General features: G+C 46.7%; 1 pseudogene; it reads left to right on the top strand.

The window, feature by feature from the left end:
- The first annotated feature begins 962 nt into the window (after positions 1-962).
- Positions 963-1,080, top strand: LOC126089819 (5S ribosomal RNA; annotated as a pseudogene).
- The last annotated feature ends 9,995 nt before the right edge of the window (positions 1,081-11,075 follow it).

An 11,075-nucleotide genomic window follows, 5' to 3' on the forward strand; every position in this document is an offset into this window, starting at 1 on the left:
GGTCATCAATCGCCTAGAACTTAGAACTAATTAAACCTAACTAACCTAAGGACATCACACACATCCATGCCCGAGGCAGGATTCGAACCTGCGACCGTAGCGGTCGCTCGGCTCCTGACTGTAGCGCCTAGAACCGCACGGCCACTCCGACCGGCTGACCGCTCGGATAATCCCGCGCGGCCCACAGTTACATTAAGAATGGTTTCCACCTAGAGGGTGATACTGTTCCTCATACGTCATGCCCTCGCGCTCTCTCCTGCCATAGTAATTAGTAATTTTATATCCGATTGACTTCTCTTGCAGGATCACTTTTTAGTGAATGTGCACAGTGGTCCCGTATTCGAATCGAGAGCTTGCCGACATGGTGTTTAGTTACGGAAAGGCAGATGGCAACGGGCGGCAGTCAGCAAGGTTTTATCAGGAGACCTATCCCCGCCGACAACAACCGCAGCATTCAATGTTTGCAACAGTGTTGCGCCATTTGTCTGAGACAGGGTCGTTTCAGGAAGCAGCAAAACATGAAGGAGATACCAGGAATGTTCGTACACCAGACTTGAAGGAAAATGTGATTAACACTGTGGAAGGCGACCGCCGTGTCGGTACCAGGCAGTTGGCCACCCAGTACAGGGTAAGCCAGACGACGTGTAGAAGATTCTTCATGACAACTATTACTACCCATATCACTTGCAGCGTTTGTAGGGCTTACTAGCGGCAGACTTTCCACATCGGCAGCTCTCAATATCACTGGTTTCTTCAGGAGGTAACCACGGTTCCGAGATTTGTATCATCCATCCTGTTCACAGATGAGGCCACCTTTACGCGGAATGGTCTCTTCAACTTACATAACAGTCATCTGTGGGTTAGTATGCAAAACCCCCAACGTGTGCTAACAGCGAATCATCAGCATCCGTGTAGCCGGAATGTGTGGGCTGGAATAATTGGCGACCCTATTCTGGGACTAAGGCAACGGCCTTGCCACAGTGGATACACCGGTTCCTGTGAGATCACCGAAGGTAAGCGCCGTTGGGCATGGCCAGCACTTGGATGGGTGACCACCCAGGCCGCCATGCGCTGTTGCCATTTTTCGGGGTGTACTCAGCCTCGTGATGCCAATTGAGGAGCTACTCGACCGAATAGTAGCGGCTCCGGTCAAAGAAAACCATCATAACGACCGGGAGATCGGTGTGCTGACCACACGCCCCTCCTATCCGCATCAAAAATGGTTCAAATGGCTCTGAGCACTATGGGACTCAACTTCTGAGGTCATCAGTCCCATAGAACTTAGAACTACTTAAACCTAACTAACCTAAGGACATCACACACATCCGTGCCCGAGGCAGGATTCGAACCTGCGACCGTAGCGGTCTCGCGGCTCCAGACTGTAGCGCCTAGAACCGCACGGCCACTCAGGCCTGCTCTATCCGCATCCTCCCTTGAGGATGACACTGCGGTCTGATGGTTCCGATGGGCCATTTGTGGCCTGAAGACGGAGTACTATTCTGGGACTAGTCTTCCTTTCACGTCACCTAACAGGCCGGAACTATCGTAGTTTCTTGCGGTTGACTTTGCGTCCCCTCCTGGAAGAAGTGACATTTATGATTTGAAGAGTTATGTGGCTGCTACTTAATGGTGCTCCAACCCACTTGGCCGTTAACGTACGGACGCATCTCAGTCGTGTCTTCCATGGTCTGTGGATCGACGAGGGGGTCCACTAGAATGGACTGCTCGTTCACTGGATCTCATCCCGTGCGATTTCTGGTTAGGGAGCCATCCCAAAGTATCGTGTGCGCAGAGCCCATTCCAGACGTGGAGACACTGGAGCAGGGTATTCATGCTGCCTTTGACACTGTTTGGATGCAGCCTGGCCGACGTCAACGTTTGAGACAGAACGTGCTACGACGCGTACACGCATGCTTTGAGACACATGGAAACCATTTTCAACACATTGCTGATTCTTCCACCTTTTAGGGGCAATTCCCCCGCCCCACATGAGTGTGCTCTGAATCTTTGTCCTCTCCTCCACGCTCTTTGGCAAAGACGTTGGCAGAATGAGGTTGACTTCTTATGTGGGAAGTCTGCGGCCGCCATTGCTGCTTACTTTTATTCAAAATTTAAGCAGTGGTGAAATTCGACGGCGGGTCAAGGACGGTTTGATTAGTCGTCAAAGATTCTATCCCTAGACCCCGAATCTAGGCATCTTTAGAAGGGCTGTAATGACCCTGATATACTTGTTACTCGGCTAACGTTCAGTGACTTGTCCACATTCAAACTCACTGCGCTCTCTCGACCGACTCAAGCGTACTGTTACCACTTCTCTACTGACAACACAACACTCCTCGCTTGCTTTTACATTGTCAGACCCGCCTGTTGTGATACTTACTGGTCAGTTCCACATTACAAAGGGGTGTCCGGATACTTTCGATAAGATGTTGTAGTTACAAAAAATGAAGTGCTTTGCAGCAACAGGGCAGCAAGAAATCCTACTTTTCAGTGGGGCAGTGTCTGTATTTCACCGTGTATGTATAGTTCGATGTAATGTTCCTTCGGACATGCATACGTCTCCAAAGGAACAGATACTGCTGACGACTGACAGCAGTATTAAATTACAAAATACAGTCGCAAACTACGAATACGATTACGCAATGGTTATACGATTCATTAGTAACATACGAGAATGTGTGCCTGACCGAAACCCGAACCTGGCTTTCCCGCTTTATGCGAGCGGTCGCCTTAACTGCGCCGACCGAGCTTCCATGTGTCCCAATGTCTACGTCCCATAGAGCTCGAATGCAAATCGTATGATACCCGTACGGAAGAGACATTTCTTACCAGTCAGACTGGCTTGGTCTGGCATGTTCGAATGAACACTGCATCGATCTATAAAGGCACTGAAAAAACGGACACTGCGCTACTGTATTTCATGCCAAAGCAAGACAGTCTGCCGAGCAAAACATTGTCTCTCCCTGTGTGGCAATCATACTTTTTGTGCGAGCACTGTGGGACGTAGACACTAGCACATATGGAAGTTTGTGTCTGGTCGTGAGTTGTGGGCGGATGGCCATAGCGATTAGGGCAACCACTCACATAAAGCGGGAAATCTCGGCCGGCACAGATTAGTAACTTGTATAGCCGTGGTACAACTGTATTCGCCCTTTACAAATGCATTTTCGTAAGTACGTAAATTCTTCATCAGGCTCTAGAGTGGAGAATCATTGCCTCTGCCCGCTCATCCTTTCCGCGACTGAAGGGCAGAGTATGAGCTGAAGCGCGGTGTTCTTTCCGAGCGGTCACCTGCTGGCTGTGGATTCTGGGTCAAAAGAGGCGTATCCGCTGACGACACAGGTGCGGCCCAGTTCGCTGGCTGTTATCACGGCCAGACAACAGCCCCGCCGTAACGAGCCGTCAACAGCAACCGGTATTCCTCGGCACCAGGAAAGGAGCGAGCCTGTCGAAACGCGTGCCGAGGCTTACGTCGCGCTCGTATGCCTATCTCCGTGGAGGCGGCGCGGGAAAAGCTGCGCACTTGACGCGCTGGCCAGCTCGTGTCAGGTGCGGAGGCAGTATAAACAGCCGGCGACTTTCTGCAGTCACGGAAGATTACAAACCTACTCACACTCCTGTTCCACACTGCTGCTGTCAAGGAACAATTGAGGCATTAACAAACACAAGGGCCTAAAGCACACCCTCGTCGAACCTGATATTGCAGGACGTACACACGCTTCTGACATCTGTTGATCTTAAAGGTGGACCAGCTTTATTAGTGCTGTACCCCTACGCTGTATATATAAACAATTGTGGAAAGTTGACTCACCGGATTCTCTAATATTCACTCCCAAAAGTACACATTTTTATTGCTGTAGGAACGCTCGCTGGCTTCACTGACGTCCATTTCTTCATGAAAGCGGGAAGCTGTTGAAGGAGTTGTCAGTATGTGGGTGTTATGTTGACGAGTTGCGCAACGGATTGATCTGACAAATACCCTTTGGCTCCTCCAAGAAGCACTCACTACTATAGAAGTCAGACAGACGCTCCCAACCTACCAAAAATGGCTGAAAAACTTTCAGCAATAAATATCTTCTAGAGTCGTTCGCTGTAAGGAAAAGACACGAAAATATTCTATTTTCTTTTGTAACTAGTGGGATACTTGGGTATTGGAGTATTGCAAGTTAGTGTGAGAAAAACATTAAACGAACAGAAAATGCCGGCCGCGGTGGCCGTGCGGTTCTGGCGCTGCAGTCCGGAACCGCGGGACTGCTACGGTCGCAGGTTCGAATCCTGCCTCGGGCATGGGTGTGTGTGATGTCCTTAGGTTAGTTAGGTTTAAGTAGTTCTAAGTTCTAGGGGACTTATGACCTAAGATGTTGAGTCCCATAGTGCTCAGAGCCATTTGAACCATTTGAACAGAAAATATTATTTATTGCAAAATCTGAGAAAATCAAGTGAAACTTTTATTTATAAACTGATAGACAAATTTCCAGGTTCTTTTCGGAGTAGGAGGTTACCTCTTATGGATAGGAATCCTGTTAATGACATTTATATACAAAGTGTGGGAAAGCTCTTTTATCCCTTTTCTTTAAGAATGTTATTTACTCGGCAGAATGGCTGACAGCCTCGCCTACTCAACTTGAATAATTATCCGATTGAATTTTTCTAAGTACTGTCGAGACTGTCGCATGAGAAATGTAATGGAGTGACGTGAATGAAGTATGTTATTTCTAATGGAGGAAACATGGAGCTCACTTACGCTGTAGCGCACAATACCGTGAGCTGTGACGGCTGCTGCCTGCGTCGTTCACCGCTGAAAAATAAGAAAACTATCTCTTTCTATCTGGATTGATCTTCGCCAATCGAACTCTCACTACGCCTTGATGAAGTCAAGGACTCCTATCTGACCCTAGTCTAACTACTGGCATGGTACAGCGGTCAGATAACCAGTCCACCGCGATGCCACACAATGTTCGCTCGCAGGTGCTAACTAATACTCTGTCTGTGTTGACACCGCACATTAAGTGTCGCGGCCAACACAGTGAACAAACGTTTAATGGCAAGCGACTCAATATTGAGTATCACTCCGATTCGCTAGCGACAGAGGTGCTCTCTCAGCGCAGTACTGACTAGAGACTTTGTTCCTCGCTGTCTGCTTACATGCACGAGTGCACTCGCTCCCACTACATGTTCGTGCTTCAACAGCTTCACCGGAATGACCCCTCTCCATGTAAAAAGCGAAAGGGTATATCATCTGCTGTCTTTCCCTCTCTCCTCCGGCTCATTGTGTCAGAAATAGTCCGCTAATCAGCATTACTCTTACAAACGGGAGAATGGCGCTGTGTTTAAGCCGACCAATCCGGAAATACACTCCTGGAAATTGAAATAAGAACACCGTGAATTCATTGTCCCAGGAAGGGGAAACTTTATTGACACATTCCTGGGGTCAGATACATCACATGATCACACTGACAGAACCACAGGCACATAGACACAGGCAACAGAGCATGCACAATGTCGGCACTAGTACAGTGTATATCCACCTTTCGCAGCAATGCAGGCTGCTATTCTCCCATGGAGACGATCGTAGAGATGCTGGATGTAGTCCTGTGGAACGGCTTGCCATGCCATTTCCACCTGGCGCCTCAGTTGGACCAGCGTTCGTGCTGGACGTGCAGACCGCGTGAGACGACGCGTCATCCAGTCCCAAACATGCTCAATGGGGGACAGATCCGGAGATCTTGCTGGCCAGGGTAGTTGACTTACACCTTCTAGAGCACGTTGGGTGGCACGGGATACATGCGGACGTGCATTGTCCTGTTGGAACAGCAAGTTCCCTTGCCGGTCTAGGAATGGTAGAACGATGGGTTCGATGACGGTTTGGATGTACCGTGCACTATTCAGTGTCCCCTCGACGATCACCAGTGGTGTACGGCCAGTGTAGGAGATCGCTCCCCACACCATGATGCCGGGTGTTGGCCCTGTGTGCCTCGATCGTATGCAGTCCTGATTGTGGCGCTCACCTGCACGGCGCCAAACACGCATACGACCATCATTGGCACCAAGGCAGAAGCGACTCTCATCGCTGAAGACGACACGTCTCCATTCGTCCCTCCATTCACGCCTGTCGCGACACCACTGGAGGCGGGCTGCACGATGTTGGGGCGTGAGCGGAAGACGGCCTAACGGTGTGCGGGACCGTAGCCCAGCTTCATGGAGACGGTTGCGAATGGTCCTCGCCGATACCCCAGGAGCAACAGTGTTCCTAATTTGCTGGGAAGTGGCGGTGCGGTCCCCTACGGCACTGCGTAGGATCCTACGGTCTTGGCGTGCATCCGTGCGTCGCTGTGGTCCGGTCCCAGGCCGACGGGCTCGTGCACCTTCCGCCGACCACTGGCGACAACATCGATGTACTGTGGAGACCTCACGCCCCACGTGTTGAGCAATTCGGCGGTACGTCCACCCGGCCTCCCGCATGCCCACTATACGCCCTCGCTCAAAGTCCGTCAACTGCACATACGGTTCACGTCCACGTTGTCGCGGCATGCTACCAGTGTTAAAGACTGCGATGGAGCTCCGTATGCCACGGCAAAATGGCTGACACTGACGGCGGCAGTGCACAAATGCTGCGCAGCTAGCGCCATTCGACGGCCAACACCGCGGTTCCTGGTGTGTCCGCTGTGCCGTGCGTGTGATCATTGCTTGTACAGCCCTCTCGCAGTGTCCGGAGCAAGTATGGTGGGTCTGACACACCGGTGTCAATGTGTTCTTTTTTCCATTTCCAGGAGTGTATATAGCAACTGCGTTAGACGTTTACTGTCCACCTGTGAGAGCTCTGAAACTGTGCATTAGGTCCGTCAAAAACTGTGTCTGCTGGGGCTCTCCCAAACAATACAACGGGTTTTGCTTTTAAGGTTCCTGGGCGGTCAGCCGGCTGGCGCAGCTGCGTGCTAACTCACCCTCCTACGGACTTTCCAGCCTCCGCGAACAAAAACTCCTGTGGCCACCATGTCTTGAATGTTTGTGTACGCCATCCTTGACTTTTTAATCTCAGTGCGCATTTGCGATTTAATTATTAGATTTGCATATCAGTTAAATGGAAATACATAAAATTGACACTACCCTATCGAGTTTGGGCTCAAATGAAACGTATTGATCAGCAGAATGGTGAGGTCAGAATATGTAAGAAATGAAGGCCAGGAGACCGACCAAGCCACCTTATAGAGTACGCCCATCATATATATGGTTTCAGCGTTCCTGTCTGTAAAACGAAAGCTGAGTACTTCAGAACCATTGAACGGGGTGGCGCAGTGGCTGTCACACGACGGTTCAAACCTGTGTCCGGCCATCCTGATTTAGGTTTTCCATGATTCCCCTAAATCAGGCAAAAGCCGCCGGGATGGTTTCTTTGAAAGGGAGCGGCCGACTTCCTTCCCCATCCTTCCCTAATCTGATGGGACGGATGATCTCGCTGTTTGGTCCCCTGCCCCGAATTAATCAAGCAACTTCAGAACCTTTAAGAGTGTTACTGACATCACTACCAAAGCAAAACCTGATATTCGTAGCAAAAATATACACTTCAGAAGTTTTACAGTGATGAAGTTTTCAACAGGTCGCCTTGAACTGTTGTTTAAAGTAATGTATTATTCATTGAAGTCGTGGGAGGCCACCATTTTCGTCAACTCACATCGAGGGAGACAACTATTTGTTATTTCTCCACAGTTTGCAGATGTCTTGCAAAATCTGGTGCCTAAATACGTAGATGGAAAGCAAGTATCAACCTTGAAACATAGAGACTTAACGCAAGTACTGGCCCATACTTGAAATACATAGATTTAACAAAACTGCAAGATTTCGTGCCTAAAGTGAACATACGGTTCTGTCTAAACCTCAAGCCAGAGAATGTGTTTGATGAAAATGATGATAACGAGGACTATGAAGTGTTGAGATAGGTCATGATTGTGCATGCGGTACATTTAGTATCTGTTTTTATGATCTTATTCTAGTTTCAAATTGATTACAAACTACACAACAGTCAAAAAAACATCATTTCCACTAGCCCATATTTGAAAATTATATGGATTAACATTAATAGTTATAATCCTAAGTATTAATTAACATTTCATAACATAAAGTGGATAAGCGGCTCTTTATAGGAAATTAGGATGTTGAGACTTAGTTTAAAAACAAATCAAAGAACTCATACTGGTGATTTGCCTACAAATTTGATTTCCACAAATATCTGTGTTTCTCAGAACTTAGCATCTGTGCTTTGGGCCGTTCTGCTACTCAAATTTTAAAAAACTACACAGCCTGATAAAAAAAGAAGCACCCAGAAACTATGTTTGGATGTCAACGTAACTTCGTACATGTACATACTGTTGGTAGCTATGCAAATCGTTAGAGTTGAAATTTCCTGCGGCAGATAGAGCAGTCACCGAAGTGCATTAGTGTGTTGGTGTTTAGTTTTCTTACCAGGTTTGGTAGGGTATATACGAGGCGTAAACAGCGTCACATGTTGAGCAATCACTATGAAGGACATGGAGACGTGTAAGCAGCGTCATCCGTACCTGACAGACTTTGAAAAGGACGCTATTGTGAGTCTCTGTATGGACCATTGGTCGAATCGTGTAATACCCACATTTGCTGGCATTCGGATGTGACAGTTGCCCGATGCTGGACTGCGTGGGCAGGGTTGCCAGAATAGAATAACCGTACTCTGCGTTACATGTAGCCGGACATTTTACTCTAAAAGCCGGACTACTTTTTAAAAATAGAAATAGAGTCAGTTCGGTATCTTCAGCCTCCTTTAATAATCAGCTACAGTTACTTTCTGAGATGTTAAAGTTAAACGTTCTTAAAACAAAATAAAAGCAAATGGTAAAGAGCCTTACAAATTGGCAATTATGATACCTCAGACTTTTGAAATCTTCAATCTCCATTCTACGATCATCTTATGACAAAAAAAAAAAAAAAAAAAAAAAAAAAAAAAAAAAAAAAAAAAAAAAATCCTTCATTAGAAAAAATACTTGTGGTATGGAACATTAAAAGAAAGCATAATTTTAAATTATACATCAACGGCATTATCTTTGTCATTGTCTCGGTTTGCAGTTTATTGCGTTTCATTGTCCGATGGCGTTTATCAAAGAGAACACCCTTTAGACGTTGACATTATGACATGGAATTGCAAAGTAATATTCTGCCAGTTCCAAAATGCTATGATTGAGATAAGCTCTCTACTTTTCATGTGCCAAAGGCTTTTCAAACGTAGAGTCCCTTTTTTGCATGAATTTCGAGAAATTTAGCCACTGATGAAATGATATGCTCTCACTATACTTTAAGTTTTCTCTGACAAATTATCTATAGTTTCAGCTGCTTGCACCCAGGTTAGGAGATCAGCTAAAGCCCTCCACCAAAAGCACTTGAAGGCAAACCCATATGTCTAGGATTGTAAGTAGTCTTCGGCGATTATGTGGATATTATTAATCGTAGTTCTAAGCCCTTCCACCTTAATTTGATTCGTCTCTGATAATCGCCTTAAAATGCCTAGAACCTGATTGGACAAAAGTATACTACAGTCTTGCAGTTACGTTATCCACGATTTGTGAACACCGGTCGATTACTTCATTGACAGAAATATCAGAAGTTCCAGGATTTTCGATTCGGCTTTGATATATAGCCATAAAAAAGAGCAACAGCTATAAATAACACGTACAGAAGTCGTCTTCGAAAAAGTCTTTCAGCGTTCTAGGTTGGCTAGGTAACGAAAGAAAGTGTGCCTTTAATGGTTCGTACATTTGCAAAAGTCTTTCTGCAGAGCGTTTCCGTAAGACCGTGCAAGAACGTAACAGGACATTGTGTATGCTCCAGTGAACAATTTGAGGTAGGGAACCCTGGGTCGAAGAAGCCAGCTTAAGCAGATATGGAAATAAACTTATCTACCACTTTGTCTAGCATTACTGTTTTCCAGCTTATTTACAACGAACATACGTGCAAGTTCACACATAGTGTGCTGTTTATTTACATGTACATTTTTTATTTCCTGCAAGGAGACAAGGAGGACGGACTTCATTACTAGGAACTCATGATGCAGGTGTTGTTTTCCGTACTTGAGTTCTGCCTGAGTTGTTGGAGAACGTATCCTTGGCTGTTCCTGAGAGGATGTGGATACAACATGACGGTGTACCGCCTCACTTTAATGTGGATATCTACAACTGTCTCAAAGCTGTATTTCCTGATCGATAGAAGGGGAGATCCTACCCCATGGCCTGCGAGGTCAACTGACCTGAACCCCCTTGATTACTTACTATGGGGACATCTAAACTGACTTGTGTTTGAGACCCTAGTGGATACGGAGGTGGAATTAGTTGCCTGAATTGTAGCTGCCTGTGATGTGATTCGAAACACTCCAGTCACATTTGTCAGGGTGCGTCAGAATCTTGTTCGCCGATGCCATGCTTGCATTGAGGCTCATGGCATCAGTTTCAGCACATTTTGTAAAAACAATACAAATGGTATGTTTATTGCGTCGATACTGGTACTTGCAGTTAACTGTAACTAACGTAAATAAAAAAGTATCCCTATAATCTCCTTAAACTGGCTTCCCCGACCTCAGGTTCCTATCTCACATTGTTCACAGGAGCATCCTCCATCTCGTGCTAAACTTTTTCGCGCTCTTACGGGCACAATATATATAGCTGGGTAATGGGGCTACCGTCTAGTCCCCGAACGGCAGAGCATATGGTTAAAACGAACGTTTTCCTAAGGAAGACAAAGCGCACTTGCGTGTCTCAAAACGGGTAGGGGCGACGCTCGAGCACTGTCGAGACAGTTGGCTGCTAGCCACACTCTAATTTGCCACGCTTGCTCTAGCTTAGCTTGCTTGTGACACTGTGTTTTAGGCTCGTTCGGCCCACGAAGAAAGACATAAGAAGCAAAGAACAGTATCAGTTGCCATATCTCTTCATTCCTCCTTGTACATTACCCTCGCGGTTACATCATTAGCTTGGAATGAGCCGTATAACAAATTATATTTACTATAATAAATTTAAATTAATATTTCATAGCCCACTTACATTATCAATAAACTA

The sequence above is a fragment of the Schistocerca cancellata genome, chromosome 6, assembly GCF_023864275.1.
Source record: "Schistocerca cancellata isolate TAMUIC-IGC-003103 chromosome 6, iqSchCanc2.1, whole genome shotgun sequence".
Taxonomy (NCBI): Eukaryota; Metazoa; Arthropoda; class Insecta; order Orthoptera; family Acrididae; genus Schistocerca; species Schistocerca cancellata.